General features: G+C 46.4%; 1 protein-coding gene across 16 annotated transcripts in view; it reads left to right on the forward strand.

The window, feature by feature from the left end:
* The first annotated feature begins 677 nt into the window (after positions 1-677).
* adgrb2 (adhesion G protein-coupled receptor B2) overlaps positions 678-18566 on the forward strand; it is a 138936-nt gene continuing 121047 nt past the window's right edge. For 7 of the 16 annotated variants that reach the window (XM_029844776.1, XM_029844782.1, XM_029844779.1 and 4 more), the window contains exon 1: positions 679-1435. The gene's annotated coding sequence lies outside the window, so the exon portion shown is untranslated. Of the gene's footprint in view, positions 1436-18566 lie in introns of all 16 variants that reach the window. The other 9 variants (XM_029844787.1, XM_029844789.1, XM_029844781.1 and 6 more) reach the window with 3 other exon arrangements.

The raw sequence follows: 18566 nt of genomic DNA on the forward strand, positions 1-18566 counted from the left end.
GAGTGATAATAAGTAGTTACAGCATTGTAATATGAACAGTTTGAACCTAACAGATATCCTTAGTGACTCTTCTCAGGCATTACCAGCCAACGTCCTTGAAGTGGACTTCAGTGTTTAATACACTGTTCAATCTCTGCTACAGTGTTATCGGATGCAAGTCCTGTAGCTGCTTAGATTTTCCACCACAGAACCAAACTGTAGGCAATTTTCTTATAATAGTATCCAGAACGCACTCCCCCCCCCACCACCACCACCTTTGATGGAGAGATCACAACCATGGGTGAAATGGCAGCGATTGGCTAAGAGCACCAAATGCTCGATGCTAATGGCTTTAATTATGCCTAAAAACGGATGACCAGGCACTCTGAGAAGGCTTCAGTACTCCAGTTCTTACATGGCCATATATAAATATATGTGCAGCATTTGCTGAGCCCGTTAACATCAACCAGTCGTGCTACTTAAATGTGAACGCCATGGAAACCATTCTGAGTAATTTACAGTTGTTATACAGATCTGAACCGTGTGCATGCGCTTGATTTGGAAAAACCGCGCGCCCTGACGTCACTGCGGACGGATGTGCACGGGTGGGCGGGGCGTCGGTGGTTTTGGTGGCGGGGGGGGGGGGGCAGTGTCGTGAGCGCGCCTGACGGATCCCCAGCGGAGAGGCAGCGTGGACGCGCATCTTAGCTCTCCGCTTTCGGAAGCGACTGCAGGGGAGCCAGATGCCCGACTGTGAGGCGCTCGCTTGTGGATACCCATCCCGACTGCCAGAGCAGGCGAGAGCCGCAGACGCGCACGGAGAAGAGAGGACATGAGCGGGGCGCGGAGGAGGGATTTTGTTTTTCAGTATAGATCAATTTTTTTTTTTCTGAACATCTCGCTCTGCCCCTTTCAAATCTGCGGTGCGATGAATGAGCGTCCTGTGACTTGGATCAGCTGAAAAGATAAGCAGTTATCACTCTGCGGCGCTGCTGCCTGCGAGCGCGTCCTGACATTGCACGGGAATACAACAGCGTCCCTAAATGCGCCAAACACTGGAAATTCTATGACTTGGATTTATTATTGCAACAAAGCTGGACACCCACAGAAGCGGCTTCTTCTTCTCCCCCCAACTGGCCACCTTTTCCCTCATTTTTCTTCATTCCTTTCACCCATGGATACTTTGAATTCACACTGTTAGGGATAATCAGTTGCTTCTGATTTAATTTTTACTCTCCCCCACACTTGCCATTTGTTGGCGCGTCTCGGAGGCGCAGAAGTGGAATGCCTCGCAGTGAACATTTGTGGAGGAAGAGTCAGCGCAGCAGCGTTGGTGAATGAATGCCCGTCTCCCTCTCCATCTGAGACGTGCCATGGATGGAAAACTTAATTTGTGCCCACGGAACCGTTCGGGGAATAGCCGCCGCATCAAATAACTACAGCTGACAGCGATCAGGTATGCGTTTCCAAATCTCTGGCACAGACCGCTGCACTCTTTTTTGCGCAATATGCTCCAGGTTGTCTCAGATCTGTGATATTTTTTAAATGTATTCTTTGTATGCTCGTTTTCATACGTAGTCGTAGCCAAAACGCTCGCTTTAACTACGTAAACTGTTTTTTTTTTTCGTTTAAGCGTGAACGTGGGGGGGCCGTCGGCGCGGAGGATGAATCTGTGAACCTGAACGGAAGTACTGGTCACGAAATCGCCCCCCCCCCTCCAAAAAGAAGGTTTAGAACAGATGAAAAGCAGCTCGTTAGACAGACACAGGTGGACTTTTGAACGCTCAACCCTCAGTGGAAGAATGAGCTGTGTGATCGTCTCCAAAGCCTGTGGCAGACCTGGAACTTTGCGCAGTGACCAACGCACACGCGCCGGGAGGAGGATTTTCCGCTGGTGCCATTTTGAGTTTGGAATTAAATTAATAAATCGGATAAATGCAGAGATGCTTTTTGGCAGGTGTAGTGGTTCGGTCTATTACGTGGAGCCGGTTAGATTATGGAGATGATGCCCCCCACCCCCACCCTCTCGCGCGTACTGTGCGCCTCAGAGAGTCGTTGCCTTCTCCCACTGAATGCTAAAGATCCGAGATGTAGCAAAGGCGCGATTGAGCTGCGTTTACGAGGGTGAGAGGAGCTTGTGCGATCCCCGTTTGGGCAGTTGGAATGTGCTGCAGACAAAAAAAAAAATCCTATCGGCCACTGATTAATTTGTGCGCGCCTCTGGCTGCCGCAGTGCCGACTCCTGCTGCCACAACCTCCCTTCCAGTGAAATGATTCTGGTTTCGCACCGACAGCTTTGCTCACCGGACCCCCCCGTCGCCTCGCCCGACCAACCTTCGGATGCGAGCAGGTGGCTCCGGTGACGCTGAGCGGGGATGACAACCGTGGAGGCGACAGCGCAAAGGAGCCTCCGAGCATCGTCCCGCTCCCATCTGTTGAGCGTGCAGTTTGCGCTCTCTGCGCACGCACCTCCAGACTAACTTCCACATCAGATCGCGCTGAATAATGCAAAGTTACGCACACGGCCAAGTGGCACGTTGAACAATTGGCTATATTTTACTCATCCTAGTAGCTGTAAGGCCGTTTCAAAGGCAGGCAAGTTCTTGAACAATGGCTTGTTTATGTCTGTCTTCATTGGAAGCATCAGGTTAGGAGACCGTTGCTTACGTGAAAGAAAGCTGCCATGTCCTCATTTAACAGGGACTAGTGAGGCTAGATAAGCTGGATACTCACAAATCTACACCATCTTGCATCCCTTCTTGGGGTATCCATTCAGTGGATCTACTTTAAGTCTGTTCTGAGAACGTGGAACTGTGACTAATGAGCTTAGAGGACATTAGTTCTGCAGTGCTGCGCTGCAACTTTTTTTTCTCAAGTACAACCCGCAGATAAGACTGAAGAGATTCTGCTCTTTGCTGTATCTCAATTAAAGGTTATTATCAACCAGAGAGTGCCATGATGCAGTTACCCATGGAAACTGGTCAGTGTCCTTGGTGAATGTAACCTTTGTAGTGTTCAAATCAAAAGTGAATGGATAAGAAGCAAACATCACACCAGCCCAGTATTATCAGGGGTTTATTCACCTGGTAATGTGTGGCTTCTACAGGACCTCAACATTCCAAAAACTATTGACCCTTCTTCAACTTTTCACAGATTTGTTTCAGTGTGTCCTTAACATTTAGCTCTGGCAGCACGTCAGTTGTTCTCCCAAAGACTCAGGAGGCGCAAAAACAGCCCTGGTCATTCCAAGTCAGTGACTGAACTTTCAAGAGGCTCATAGAGCTTGGAACGTGTTGGGAGCCCACAGATCCCTTACTTTGGTGCTATTTACACCAATGGTTGAAAATACAAAGTGAAGATTGCAGAAATCAATGCACTGGCTAAGTCTGGCTAATTCCCGGTCAGAGTGATGCTTGTGCAACACTCTTCTAAAATTATTGGGAATCTAAAAGCTTGTACCTCCTACCGGGTATCTTTTACAGAAAGTTTGGGGTTGAGGGAAAGGTCTCTTGGTTTCAGTAGAAACCTGCTGGGGTTTATCAAAATAATAAAAGCTCCTGCAGTGGGAAAGCGGCTCAAACAAAGAACTTGATGCCACACCCAACCGTCACATGGATTCAGGTTGGCCGGTCCTTGAAACCATCCCAAACTAAGATCAGATGTCTTCTCCCCACAGTCACAGTCTCTCATCTGCTTGCCGTAAAAGTAAAGCGTGACGCATCAGTCAGTGAATGAGCTCGACACCCCAGGTGCCAATCGCAGTAGCGGATCTGCAAAAATGTGTTAAACGGTGGCAAAAAAAGTGGTGAAAAGCATTTCAAAGACGACACCTATAATTTCTGTTGAAATTTAAATTATTTTGTCATAAAGTGTGTCAGCCTATAAATAAAGAGGACAGCGGTGCGCCTGTGCGCACGGCCGCGGCAGTGCTTTCATTGGACGATAATTAAAGCAGCCGGGAAACGCAACACAAACGACAGCATGAAACACATCAAGTGAGGATGTATGAAAACTGTCAGTTCTGCAGCCAATTTTATGTGGACAATAAATGCGAGACTAATAACATCAGCATCCACCCCCATAACACACTCTCTTGCTCTCGCTCACTCACACATGTGCACACTTAATGTACACAAAGTGTTGGAAGCGTTTGTGCTTCGACATGCATGCCGCTTAAACAGTGCATATGGTGCCTAGGCCAGGCGACAGCTCGGTCCTGCCTGGATCACTGCACCCCGGCTGGACCATTGTCCCTCTGCACACACACCCTTTCTCCCATTCACACACTTCCTCTCCTTTGCTCTTCTTCAGCTAACAAGCTTACCCGCTCTCTCTCCTCACGCCCATCGAGATGGTAAACCCTTGCTCCATTCCGGGTATAATTTGCCCGTTTGGACTTGGTGCGTTTTTCTCATTGGTGGGTGCCTCGGTTCAAATGACACGTGCTCGTCACCCTCCGGATCAGTCCATCAGACCACCAGAACGTGGCAGAGGGGTGCAAAAAACTGCACGGCTTGAGGCTTTTTAGGTTCAAGGGTAGGCCAGAGAGGAGATATTATTGAAAGCATCAGTACACTGCACCCATTTTCTGCCCCTCTCACTCTCCACCTAGTTAATATTCTCTGCCATGCTCCATTTGGAGTCACAGATGCCGCTGTCACTGGGGCGGCTTTCATTTGGCACTGATTCGGGTGACTGTGTCAATATTTGCAGCGGCTACCATTTTAGTTTTGGGGCTCTATATGAGCACGACTGGGCTGAGGACCAGGACCAGCCAAGCTGAGGGGAAAGCCGACAGGAGAACTAAATGGGGGGGTGGGGGGGGGAGATCTGCGCTACATAATCAATTAAGTTTTTTGGCAAACAGGTTTGAGTGGAAAGACTTTCTAGGGAGTACAGTAGATATTTGGAAGCTAATGAACGGCTAGTGGAATGAAAATTGCATGGATGATCCACATCTCCGATTAATGTTGATCACATCGGGAGAGGAGACGAAGAGCCATATAGGATTAACCGGCAGTTTTTGCTGTTGGAGGTTGTGTCCATGCGTCTGTGGTTGGTGCATTCCAGCAGCAACGTTTCCTGCTTATGTAATTTCTATTTATCTCAAAACGTGCACCCCTTTGGGAGTGCTCTGTCAGACAAGGCAGAATATACTGACTGAGAGCGGACGTGCCATGAATACGTTTTTCACGATCGCATCGCGGATTAAAATCCCCAATGCTGCCTGTATGTTAGCCGACACATGGCCGGGCTATTGCACGTGCAGTGTTTCGCTGCTACGCTCGGAGCTCGTGGGGCACAAGCTAATCTGCCTCAGCACATTGGCCTCATCGTCAGCAGAGCGCCCCTGCTGTGACACCCATCGGCCTCCATTAACGCTCCTCGCAAAGGAGGACGCTTCGCGTTTGCAGGCCAACAAGTGGAAAGCTTTGCTCCGCTGAAGCAGATGGAAGGAGTCTGGACTCTTTGGCTGCGTGATCTAATAGCATCTGATGGGTGCATGTGCAAGTGTCCAGTGCACCGAGTTCATGCTCGGTAAATGCAGCTGAGTGCTTTTAGTGGGTAAAGTACCGTAAACGTGGGGGCCCTTGCTCCGGGGGCTTGTTTCGGAAAGAAAAATAAAATTCTCGTTGTTGTGGCAAAAGAAAAGAAATAAAGTTGTTGTTTTTCAACTGGTGCACGTTTTAATTTGAAAGAGTTTTAATTTATTTTATCTAAGAGATTCACTGATGGTGGTAGCTCAGTTTGTAGGGGACCGGGCCGTTCCTGGTTCAAAGCCCGGTGTGCACAAAACATGCAAGCTGTTCTGGTGCGAGGACACCTTCAGAGCCCCACTGCGTCGCCCAGTGCGGTACAACACCCCTGAATGGCTACATAGGGCCCTAGATAAGCTGGTGACACTTTCAGGGTGCCTTCGCCCATACGAAGCTGGGATAGGCTGGAAAAACCTGGAAAAATTCCCTTTGACAGTGGATCAGAACTGTTGCACCTGTGGTGCTTATGTTGGCCATTCTGCCTACACAGCAAATATAGGTTTGTATGTTTGGTCGAGGGTTACCATGGACACGAGTAGCGCATGCTGTATAACATTGAAAATATGAAATATGGATTAAAGCAGATCGGCCTGCATCTTCTGCAGCTCCTTGGGCTCGATGTCTAATCCCTAATTTCCCTTTGAAGTCAACCACACGCGGTTTTACAAAGAGCGGGAGGAAATAAAATAAACAAACCAAGAGATAATCGGAGGTTTAAATGTAATTACTTTCGACCGCGCGAGGCAGACTGCATGAAAATGCGCCTCTGCAGTCTTTAAAATTCTGCCTGGATTCACTCTGGAGTTCTTGATTCTGTTAAACAGGTTCATCAGGGGAGGGTGGGAGGATAATGAAATGCACCTGACAGAGTCTTAACCAGCTCCAGCAGATGCCGGCTGCAGCCACAAAAAACAAATTACCTCAGAAAATTGGATATAGCGTATTTAATTGCAACCACAAATCTACTGTATCCTATTCTTAATACAGTCCTGCAAATAACCAGAGTAAACCTGTCACCCTGCTAACTGTTGCTAGTTGCCACGTAACTCCTTTCTGGCAGCTTTGTACACAGAAACACACGACACCTAAATGTTGCTTCAAAACTGATAAGTAATTACAGCATATCGATAACGTGGGTGTCTGAGTGCACATTAGAGCACGCAGGTAGTGATTTTGTCTTCTTTTATTTAGCCTTCGCAGGCATTTGTCACCAGGCTCCGAACATCAAGCATGTCGCCGCGGCAGGACAAATGTTTGCTTCAGCAACAGGAAGTCGTGTTTGCAGAGTGTCTGAGTGAGACAGTTGTGACAGACTGATTTCAGGATGTTACAAAAAACACCAGTTGTCGCCCTTATGTGCCTTTGGACCGTCAACGTTTGCTGCTGTCGCTGTACATTTATCAACCCGCGTGTCTTCCAGTTCTTTGCTTCTCAGGCGAACCGCAAAATTCTGCCCGGATCAAAGCACTTAAGCACGTTTACGATCCCCTGTCTCCATTTTTGCCACCTGCGGCAGATCTGGACCAGTGCGTCACAATTTATGTCCGCTTTTATGGTGTGTGTGTAATGCAACTGAGGTGGAGCATTGGCTACAGATTCTATTTTCTACGACGCCGGGGCAAATTTTCTTTCTCTGTGAGAACAATTATCAACACTTAACTGAGAGTCTGAAACAACAACCAGTGCACGTAAACCTGGTTGTGTGTGGCCATTCACATATCAAGTATAGACGTGCAGTTGACTGACTTCCCGTTAGCGTTTTAATCACTTTGGTGCATGTGATAAACACTAAGGCAGGGCTAGAAACTACAATAAATATACACAAACATGAGATTAGAAATCGGCTATAGCTTGAAAGGGTGGGTAATGGCGCTTTTTCTTTATTGCAGTTTGTAGACGGTCCCTGGGTTATCATCCACGCCGGCTGGTTGTAAACAATAAACATTCATCTTGTCTCCAATTCAGCTCATAAATACTCGTTTGTAGCTCATTTTGAACGTTGCTAAGCACAGATAAATCGGGAGTTTGTTTCCAAATGTGCCGCAGTTGCGCAAAGTTTGACAAACCAGATGACATCTCACTCATGTCGTGAAGGGAGGGAAAGTGACACAATGCAGAATTTACCCTCAGCTGGGGGCCACGAGAGGCACATAAACTGAAGACGACCCCCCCCCCCCACCCCTTCATCCAATCCCATGAACAGCGCTGGGGAAAAGAGTGGCCCCGTGGAGTACGCTTTTAAATTCATACGTTTTCTGGGAACATATTAGACTTCTAAATGTGAGTCCCTGACTAAAACATCAATTATTCTGCCAGGCCACGGGAAAGAATTTTTAAATTTTATTCTGTATTAAATTAAATCTGGATGGGCCTCTTTAATGGGCCTCGGGGAGCTGATGTAAGTGTTTAGGTGCTATTGTTAAGAGAGGCAGAAGGCTTGTTAGCTGTGAAGAGTAGAACGTGGAACGTTACTTTAGGGTGCAGATGGTCCAGAAATTGCACGGATTAGATCTTTGTGCAGGTCTGAGCCTCTCTGGAGGAAAAAAGAACCAAACCAGTTGTTTTCAATAGTCCTCAGTGGCAGAACAGCAGGACCCCAGAGCCCATTCGGGTTTTATTCATTCTGTCCTCATCCTGCTTATGTAATAATGACTTTGCAGAAACATCCAGTGTTCAGAAAAAAAAAATCTGTTGTTTTAACTCTTTGAAGACAGAGATAATAAGAGATAATACATTCTTTTAAAACGATGTTCAAGATCAACCCGGCTAGCACCTGGGTCACAGCCGCCGTGCTGAGTGATCAGTCTGAGAGGGTTTTGCTCAAGGGACTGAAGTACAGTTTAATCCACTTCACAGTCCAAACCACGAACAGTACTCATGGTCATGGCGTTCTGATTGACGACACCGTCATTCAGTCAATAACACGACTCTTCTTACTGCCTTATTTTTACAAGGTTACACCTGAGCTAATAATCCTTGTATTTGATCCTCAATATGCCCACATTTTTCTCTCTAACCAGAAGTGTGTATTCCTCTTATTCCTGAACTAAAGTTATTTTTAATGGTGAAACAACGCTTTCCCTCCGAGCCTATAACAGCCTCGCAGTGGGACTGTTGCTTCAATGTTCCCCCACATCGACCCCCCTGCTCTGTGTAACAGAGACTCTCTGTGTGATATAATATACACAGGTTGTTGCGTTGGGAAGCTGTCCTTTACAAACAATCCTTCGAGAGGTTCCGTCACCGCGGCCACATTGGATTGGTCCCGTCAGCGACGAGAGCGGCACAGGCAGGCGTGCTTGATTTACCATCAAAGTCCCAAACCAGGAGAAAATGAAGCAGCATTGATGTCAGCAGTAGGGAGAATAATGAATGAGCAAGCGCTGCGGGTTTAGTCACCTGACCTGCTGTAGTTACGGCCCTGCCAGGACCTTCAAAGTGTTGGCTTGCTGATTTACCCAATAGGCAATGAATTGAACCAAGTTAATGGCCCAATATTCCATGTTGGTTTTCTTTCTATACTGTTGTGAATGAGGCATCAGCAGCTTGATTAGTCTACGTAGGAGCTTGAGAGAAGGAAGGTATGTTATATTTTTAATGCATCTATCTCCATTTTTAGAGTATGGTTAAATGGTCGAAAGCCAAAAAAAAAGAATATCAACATGGTTTCCCATCACTTTCACCCAATTTATGTCAGAGCACCTGGGAAGAGCTTTGCTCCCAGCACTGTCAGCAACATTTTATCATCAAGCCCATGAATTTGTCGAAGACCCTGTGATGCTTTGAAGGAAAAAAGACATACATCCTCTAGAGTTAGTCCACTGAAATAGATATATTAGCCAGCCAATCACAGCTAACCCCCCCCCCCCCCCCTCCCAAAAAATAAATGAAAAGCTGCTGAATAAGCCATCTTTAAATTTACATCATTCATTGGATTCATTTCCAAAATAATCTCCTCTTCTATGGAGGTTTCCAGTGGATCCCCGCAGGTGACCATTCAAATCCACCATTAATGCATATGGATTTTTCTATATGTGCTCCAGTGAAGAAGAAAATCCCTGGCGATTTCCAGATAGGTTTCATTTCTAGCAGCCTGACAGCGTTTTTAATTCCCCCTGCGGTTTGGGTATCATATCGGACCAATCTCCCGGCACTACTCCATCAGCACCTGTCTCCCGGACCCAATTTAGCCAGTGATCCTAAAACTAGCAATCTAGAGACCCGAGTCATTCAGAAAAGTGCTCTTTGTGGAATAGCACCCTTGTACCTTAAAGGAATATACTGCCTGAGAATGTAATTAGATGCTGCCAATCTCTGGTGATCACTTGGGAGTGGGGCCAGTGGGTCTCTTAATGGAAGTGGAACAGAACTTGTTGAAAAAAAAGTGTGACGCACCAGAGTATCACATTAACATTCCCGTTGTTATGGATTTTTTCCCAAAAGATAAAGTCCAAACAGGTCCTAGAGGCTGCAGGATATTAACCTCGAACAAGACCCTCCATCTGTTGGGGTCATTGATGGACGGTTATTAAAAAAGCAAAATGAATAATATACACTCAGCTGGAGGTATTTGTGTTCCAACGTTAGCCTTCGAAGCTGACTTTTAAAGCTGAAACAGCTTCAGTGACGTTGGACGTGCTGCTACTTTACTTGCTACAAGAGGCACACATGTCTGTTCAGAGCGAATCACACCCGTTGAGGGGGGTTAATCTGACAGTATCTTGCAGTTGTTAGTGGTGTTTATTTGGGTCGGATCATAGCTGGAGGCAAAATCTGATATTTTGCTTTGTAACTAACACAAGCGGCCTTTTATTTTTTTAAGTTTCAATTTGGAATCATCGATCTGCGTTATTATCTCCATCTCCCTGCAGCGTCTCTGCATGTGTGGGCCGTCCTTTTACCATCTGTACGACTGTATGCAAACCCGCAGTGACAGGAATCGCTTGTGCTCGTCAATATCCCGAGTCTACACTCCTCTGAACGTGTGTAGGGGTGTGTGAGCGTGGGACACCAGAAGGTGACAGCAGGGATCTGAGGCCACTGTCATTATTAACCCCTGACTGATCTGAGTGGAGGCAATTACAACCAGTCATGCGGCCCTCGTACCATCAGAGGGAGGACACACAAATCCCCCTGACTCAGCACACACACACCCATTTGGATTAGGTTCTCAACATTTTGATTGTTCTGTCGAAGGCAGAACACGTTTGACAAGGTTTGTGCTCCATGTTTAAAGCAAAAGCAGCGTGAACGTGGCAGCAAAAGTGAAATTCACCATTACGTTGATCAAAATATAGTCTTTCAGGCAAACTCGCAGGCTGTAGTATCAAGACAGCCAATCAGAGTTAACACGGTGTGAGTAAGTCACGTCATCCTGTGCACTTTTCCAACTATTCGGAATGTAGGGGGGAAGGATGAGATGTAATGTGCTAGCCAAACCGGTAGGAAGCACATGTTATCTCCAAGGAAGCAAACGTATGCATCGAGACCAGGAAGATCTGAGTGTCTGTCTGGAAAAATAGGCAAAAATGAACCGTTCAGTACATTCAAAAGCATTCCTGTATTGAAAAATAAAGCACTTTCTATATGCTACGACAGCTGAGTTTTGCTTTGATAGTCTTTCACCCACAACATGCACTAATTCCTGCTTGATATTCCAGGACATTAAGCTTCTGAGCACCACTCAAATTGCATTTTTATGCCCACCTATCCAACGGCCCCTCCATGATGACCGGCTTGGTAGGCGATACGACTGCCTGTTTAGTGTCATTTCTGTGAGATGGACAGATTAGTGGGAGGAGGGGGTGGGGAGACAGATCAGGGACAGGGCTCTGCTACACAGCATGACGGGCGGGCGCCGTGATGGAGCTCCACCATCTCACCTTCCCCTCACATCCGTGTTAACGCTCTGCTGACGCGCGATAAGTTGGCTGTTTGTCCGTCCAGTTTTGCCTGGACCCCGTTTGTCCGTCACTCATCTGTCCTCACCTCTCTATTCAGTGTTCCCGACAGAATTGCCACTTAAAGACACATCTCATACAGTCTTAGAGTAGGTTTACAGCACAAGGGAACAGTGGGTGCCAGGTTTTATCAGCATAATGGGGTGTTTATCCTACCCCTTTACATATACCTTTGTGTATAGCTGTCCATTTTTATCACTCGGCAGCCCCCTCCTCCATCTATTACAATGGTTTACGCTCTGAAAAGATGAGTTGGCTCTTTCCGGCTCCTTTTTCTCATCTCACTTTGCATAACTCTGTGTAGAACCTGACAAAAATAAGTAAAAACCATCGCTTGTTTTAAGCTGCTGCTTCTTTTACCCCCATCAGTGCTTACTATCAGCCCTTGCGCGCGATAATGCCCCTTTTTTGAGGGGATTGCTTCCCCGAGGGGAGTTGTTACCTCTTTAGCTTTCCTTTATTTTCCAATTCACAAAGTAGCTGAAGTTGACAAAAGAAGAAGTAAGAAATGATTAAGTTGAATTTGGATCATCTCCTAAATGGAATTAGACCACTTTGAGTACCAATAAAAGCAAATCACGCTAATGGAGTCGCCCACATCAATGGCCGTAATTGGTCTGGGGGACAATTGGAGCTCCTCTGCCGAATAAAGGGAACGAAAAACACGGTTGTGTTAGAGCCGCTCAGGTGACTAGGCAGCTATTGTCAGCCACATGTGTTTTTTTCTCTGCACTCGTTCCCTAGCTTTCCATTTTTGATTTTGCCCAGCGACTCAGTGGCGGCTTTGTAGATTCAATCATCACATATTTATGAGAAGCCCTTAAATGCACTCCAATTCCGGAGGCGTGGTGGTGGAAGAGATTATATTTTTCTATCCCACTCATCCTTTCTTTTTTTTTAGCTTTGCTGGCACTCATCCTCCCTGTCCGATTTGCTCTTGACGTGAATTCCTCTAAGTTTCCTCCAAGGGAAAAAAAAAAATGACACGATTGAAGCATGAACCCAATAAAGGGCGAGCTGTCAGATGCACCCTCCCCCCATCCTTCTGCTCCATTCAGAACCTCGATTGACAACCTCTCATGTGGCGGGTTTAAAACAAATCCAGGCAGAAATGGATCTGCAGCCGCCATTCATGGCAAAAGACCGTCGCCATCTTCCACCACTTAATGAATCATAAACGTCAGTTACGGTTACGATCTGAACTGTTGTGATTGATTCTTTTTGTCGCCAGTAAATGATGTGAATTTAATGAGAATCCAGGCCCGCAAATGAGGCTGCGCAGACTTCCTGATCTCAACAAGAGCAAAAACATGTGGTTTTGGATTAAAGCACGATGAACATGGCCTTTGCATGAATTGCCTCTCCCTAAGACGCGGAATTATACCCAAAATCTCTATGGACATCACTGTTCAACTTCTTCAGGTTTTCTTATCCGCATATGTAAAATGAACCCAAATATGGGTAGATGTCCTGAATCTAACCGCTCTATCCATGGCATGTTTGATCCACATTTTTGCTCCGCGACACATTTATTATTTTCCAGTATTCCCCCCGCCTTTCCCACTGGCTTCTTTTCTCTACGAAAGTTATTAAACATATTTATTTTTACAATTCATTCCTCCCAGTAAAATCTCGCCTCAACGAGTGCTGAATTATTACAGCAATATCTTGCTGGCTGGCTGCCAAATCTCATGTCTCCGTGCATTTGTGAGGTGCATGTGTGTGTGTGTGCGTGTCCTCTTTATTGTGCATTTACTGTCTAATGCCCTTTCATCACATCTCCGTGCGCCTCGCAGGAGGAGCTGCATGCAGGCTCATATTCACAGACTTGCCCTTGCTGTTTATACCTGTTAAACCCCAAAGATGTACAATTTCTCATCCATTTGGGAAGAAAAAAAAAAGAAGAAAAACACTGAAGCTGAAATCCAAGACAGCATTCGTGACTGGACAACGTCCACTTTGACCTCGACCCCTCCAGCACGCTACGTCTTCGGAACCGCATTAAACGCCCGGCATGAAAATTATCTCGGCAACCAGGCGAGCTTATTTGGAATACGTTCCGCGCTGCCGCTTATTTTCCCGTGCATGTTTAAAAGAAGTCTAATACGAGTGGAAAGGCCAAACCGACCGGATGTCTAATTCAGTCGCGAAACGCTCGCCGAGTGTTTGGCCGGGGAGGCCTAGGAGGTAATCCTGCCTGGGTTATTTCATTTACATACTTGAACAGGAGGTGCGAGATGCATTCATGCATGCCTTCATGAGCGAACACATGCATGAATGTGCCCGTATTAGCATCCGCCTGCACGTGTTTGGGATGGAAATGCAACTAATTGAACTTGCAGAGGCGCTTGGGAGGACAGAGTTGGACTCGTGCTTTTACTGAAGCAACGTTGTCAACAGTTTGGAGTTGCACATGGGTCACAGTCGCCCTCCCTCACCCTTGATCCCCCCCCCCATTTTTTTTATATTAGCATGCAGGTAGTGGCTCAACAGCGAGAGCCCACTTTCCCCTCTGTGGTCACAGTCTGGCTCTCTAACCCATGGCCCGAGCTGCTGCTATTGTACTACAACAATGATAAGGAGAAGCCGAGTGTGGGAAGAAGACAGCGCTTGATTTGGCTGTAGTGCTGCCTCCTGTCTGATCTTCAACTAAAAAGGCTCTAACTCCTACAACAGGCTTATAACCTCTCACTAATCCCCCTTCTGACTCATTTCACTGCAGTGTGAAGCACTCGCTTTAAATCTCTCTTCGGCATGCTGCCGTACATCGTTCACACAGGGAAATTTCTTCCCGCGCCAATAATTTGAAGCCTGGCAGATTTAGTAGTCCCCTGAATACCGTCTGAGGGTCAGAATATGACCGCTGCATCTGTATGTCAACGCCATCATCGTTATGCAAACTCTGTGTTTTAAAGATTGGGTGCTTTTCAACAAAAGTGGCACTAATCTAGTTTTGCATTTTGAGGTCCCGACCTTTACTGTATCACCCAGCCAAACATGGATGCATCGGGAAGGGCACGACTAAGGAATGATGCCAAAAGGGCACTGTATGGTGACATCTCGCCACGCTTCATTATCTGAAAATTACAAGTGGAAACGTTTAAATATCCTTCTATATTATACAATGTCAAGGCCTTTATGCCCCCCAGAGTTTGGCATAAAAATGTCCTCTCACCTTTTAATATCAAACCATATTTGGTATGTTGGCATTTATTACAATAAGTCTGCCTGACGTGTCTATTCTGAGGATGAGCTTGTGTGTCTCTACAAGAATACGGGGGAAAAAAGACTTTCCTCCGGTACGGCGTTTAAGCAGCTGACCTCTATTACATTTTCTTCGACTCATCTTGTCTTTAATAAATTTTTATTCCGGAGCACAATGGTTTTCAGAGAAAGAGAAACAGAGATGCCCTCCTGGACATCCATAATATTCACAGATACAGCCTGTTCCTCTTCCCACTCCATTCTGGGTTTTTTTCTTCCCATTCAGTCTAAAAATTACCATTTTGTCCTTTGTGTCACACCAAATTGAAAATTCCGAGTTTTGTGACCGAGAGGCTCTGAAGGATGTTGAGGGGACAGAAAGTGGCGCGGTCCCCTCTGCGGCAGACCCCTGTGTCACCGCAGAAGATTAATGTTTTTAGAGGAACGGGAGGAATTAGCATTAGTGACGGTTTTAGTGTCAAATGCTTGTTTTAGAGCTGCCACTTGCACCGGCCTGCACAGAACCAGACGGCTTAATATTCCGCTGTTAATAAAACCGTCTTGTCAGGTTGTCTAAATACGGATCGCTGTCAGGGGTTTAGCTCCAGGGGTGGGAACACAAGGGCAGGAGAAGCATAATTCTGTCTTAGTAAAGTCAATGAGTTTACTTCAGCATGTCATTTTTAAAATTTCCATTAATGAGCATTAACATATACAGTATAAATGGTAGCTCAATCTGTTGGGATTGTTCTGAGAAGCACACGGTTCCTGGTTCAAGCCCCAGTGCATACAAAACATGGATGGTATTCTGGGATTAGGGAAGGTGCCAGAACATTCCAGAGGAACCTTTGAGCAAGGTACTGAACCCACAACTCCTTGTATAGGGCCCTGCGATGAACTGGCAACAAATTGCTGCCCATCTACCTTGCCCTCCTTCTGACCCCAGAAGGGAAAAAGTGGCCAAGAAGAGTAAAAATTTGCCCTAAATATACAATCCTACACAAATATTCCCCTCAAAGCAACGTTTTGGTTAACTGATGTTATCCAGCCTCCTCATGGCGTGATCATCCCATAACAGCCCGCTGCATTCAGGGTGATGCAGAATCTTCCTCAACGCTTCCACTTAAGAACTCGCTCTGGCTGATGGATCATGCTGCCATCAGCACGGCGCCAAGGAGCCACTCTTCGTATCCATCGCCAGGTAGAATTGCCTCCACTACCCACCCGCCGACGGGACGAGAATGTGGTTACGGAAAGATGGATATTTACGGCGGGGAACGCGCCGCCATCACCTCATTCAGGACCATCAGGCACCGTACAATCATGATCTTTCCAACGGGGCGGGGGGGGAGAGAGGGGTTAAGATACGACCAAATTACCTCTGTTCATCAGATGGAAGTTAAATGTCAGCAATTCTCTCTGTAATTCCCATTTTCTCGGTTTTGTGAAGCTGGAAAGCGCAATTTTGTCTGCAGCGTGTGTGATGAGTGTATGATGGCGCTGAAATGAGGGCCAGGTTTTTTTTAACATTCAGGCTCCCCATTACCTAAATGGGTCTATAGGCTCTCTGAGATTTGCAGCCTTTTGGCCATGATAATTATCAAACATGAAACGATTCAGTGTCACCAGAAAGATTCAACAGAAAGTCACCGTAGGAGGGATGGGATATGTGACGGATGAAATAGGATACTATAGACAAGGGTTACGGTTGGTTTTAGGGTTGTGGTTCGGCCAGGAGTGACTGTAGACCTTTTTTTCCTTGACAGGCTATCTTAGCGGCCTGATATGAATGTTCAGTTCAGACTCTGGACCCATTTTTCCGCCTTTCAGCCAGACGATCAAGGCAATTTCCAGGAGAAAAAAGTGGAATGACAGGCAGCAACAACAGTCGAGTAACATCCATGTAAACAGAGCGCTGAATAATAAATAAGCTACTAGGTTATTGATTCATGACTCATAGCAGCACACACAACATTGCAGAACAGGAAGGGGACTATGGGTTTCAGACATATTTCAAAGCATTTTACCCTTTCTTTCCACCCTTGTGTCCACATACATGCTCTGCCTCGGTACCAGTAGGAGCTGTTTAACCTGCGCTGAGAGACGGCAGTTATCAGCTCCTCCATCCAGAATAAACAAACTAAGAGAAAGGATGTAGGGGTGAGAGAATAGGGTGGATGTGTTTGATCAGCATCTGAAGTGAAGGACTTGTCTTTAATCTCCTCCTTTAAGTAATCCCGCTGCTTTTGGAGGGTCCTCTTTGCCTGGTGGAGAAGTGTTCCGGTGTAGTCCTGAGAGCAGAGCTGGTGGTCACACTGAGGGACTTTATTTTTTCTAGTTTATTCTTTTATTCTTAGGAAGTTTATGATGTCACGATGAGCGTCTTACTCTGACCCGCACTGAATTATAGGCAAACTAAGACGAACTCCAGACCCAAATCCATTAAAAGAGTTCCATTTGCACCAACATCAGTGTCCAGAATGACCTTTCTTCCCTGACACAACATCCAACGCCAGCTATTTTGATAGCAACCATTATTTAAATGTTGCTCTTTATTTCCAATTACACATGTCAAAATTAGCTGTTTGAATCATTTCTACGAATCCTCACAGTACTGCAGGGCCCTCCAGTGTTCTTTTCCTTCTGAATGCAGCTACATTTAGCTTCATTGATCAAATATCCACGATTCCACATGTAAAAAGGCCCGATAGTGATTTATATTGCTTTGTGTAAGATATGAAAGTGCTTTTGGGTCACACTCTCCAGTTAAACTCTCACTGTCAGGCTTCAGAATGAATCCTTTCCTTTCCTATCAAAGGCTTTTCAGCCTGTAATAATCAAATAAGGCCAGAACAGGAGACGATAGGCCCACCATTGAGTCTAAACTGAGCATAAAAGTAAAATAGAAAGAAAATAGGCAACAACTTCTAATTGCTCGAACACTATTGGATCTGGAAACCTCAGCTCCTGAATGCAGCTTCAGCTGCCTGTGCCCATTATAATCCAGCATACCAGTGCTGTACGATCCAATTTAGCTAAATGAATATCCGGCCTCAGACGACATGCTCCGGCAGCTCCGGCAGCCCTCCACGCAGACAGCAGCTGTCAGAGAGGACCAGTCAGATCATAATGTATACCAAATGCTTGGCTGGCGATATCAATGTGTGATCAATATGCAATAAAAACTCATTAAAAGATTCTGTGTTCTGTCAGTGAAATGAGTCCCGGAAGAGGGATCCGCGACGCGTCAGCTCGGGTATGATTTCAGTCTACCCATGCAGAAACAAGTTATTTAAAGCCAGAGATTGGAAATGGGGCGGGAGGGGAGGGGCGCTGGGAGAGAACGACACCAAAAAAGGGAGAGGGAGACAGAGAGAGAGAGAGAACAGGAGAGGAAGAAGCCAACCCATCTGGAAGAGGAGACAAAAAGAGTCTATGACAGCCTGGAATAATGAGATTTGGAAGTCTGCGTGGCTTTCCCTTCACCTGAAAAAGGGTATTAACATAAAACACACGCGCACTGTCCTCCATTCTGTTCGTGTCTATTTCCAACCCGTCACTGTTCCGTATCCCTCCCACTCAGTGATCTCAACATCTGGTGGCTCAATCACTCGCCTGTTTATTGAAAACGGAGGATCTCTTCGTGTACCTGCCGCAGAGGAAGACTGTAGCCGCGATGCGTCAGATCTGACATGGCGCTCCGTCGCCAGGGCGCCCCAGCAGGGCGGCGTGGGATGTTTTTCAAACGCAGATGTTATTTTGGTTTTAATCCCTCTTCGCGGGGCCTTCGTGTTGGGATACCGCTGTGAGCCAGGATGGGAAACAAAAGCAGAGCGGGGTTCAGAACGCTGCACGTGCATTTACAGATGTAACAATAACGCCAGCA

This window comes from Takifugu rubripes, chromosome 12 (genome assembly GCF_901000725.2).
Source record: "Takifugu rubripes chromosome 12, fTakRub1.2, whole genome shotgun sequence".
NCBI classification, from domain to species: Eukaryota; Metazoa; Chordata; class Actinopteri; order Tetraodontiformes; family Tetraodontidae; genus Takifugu; species Takifugu rubripes.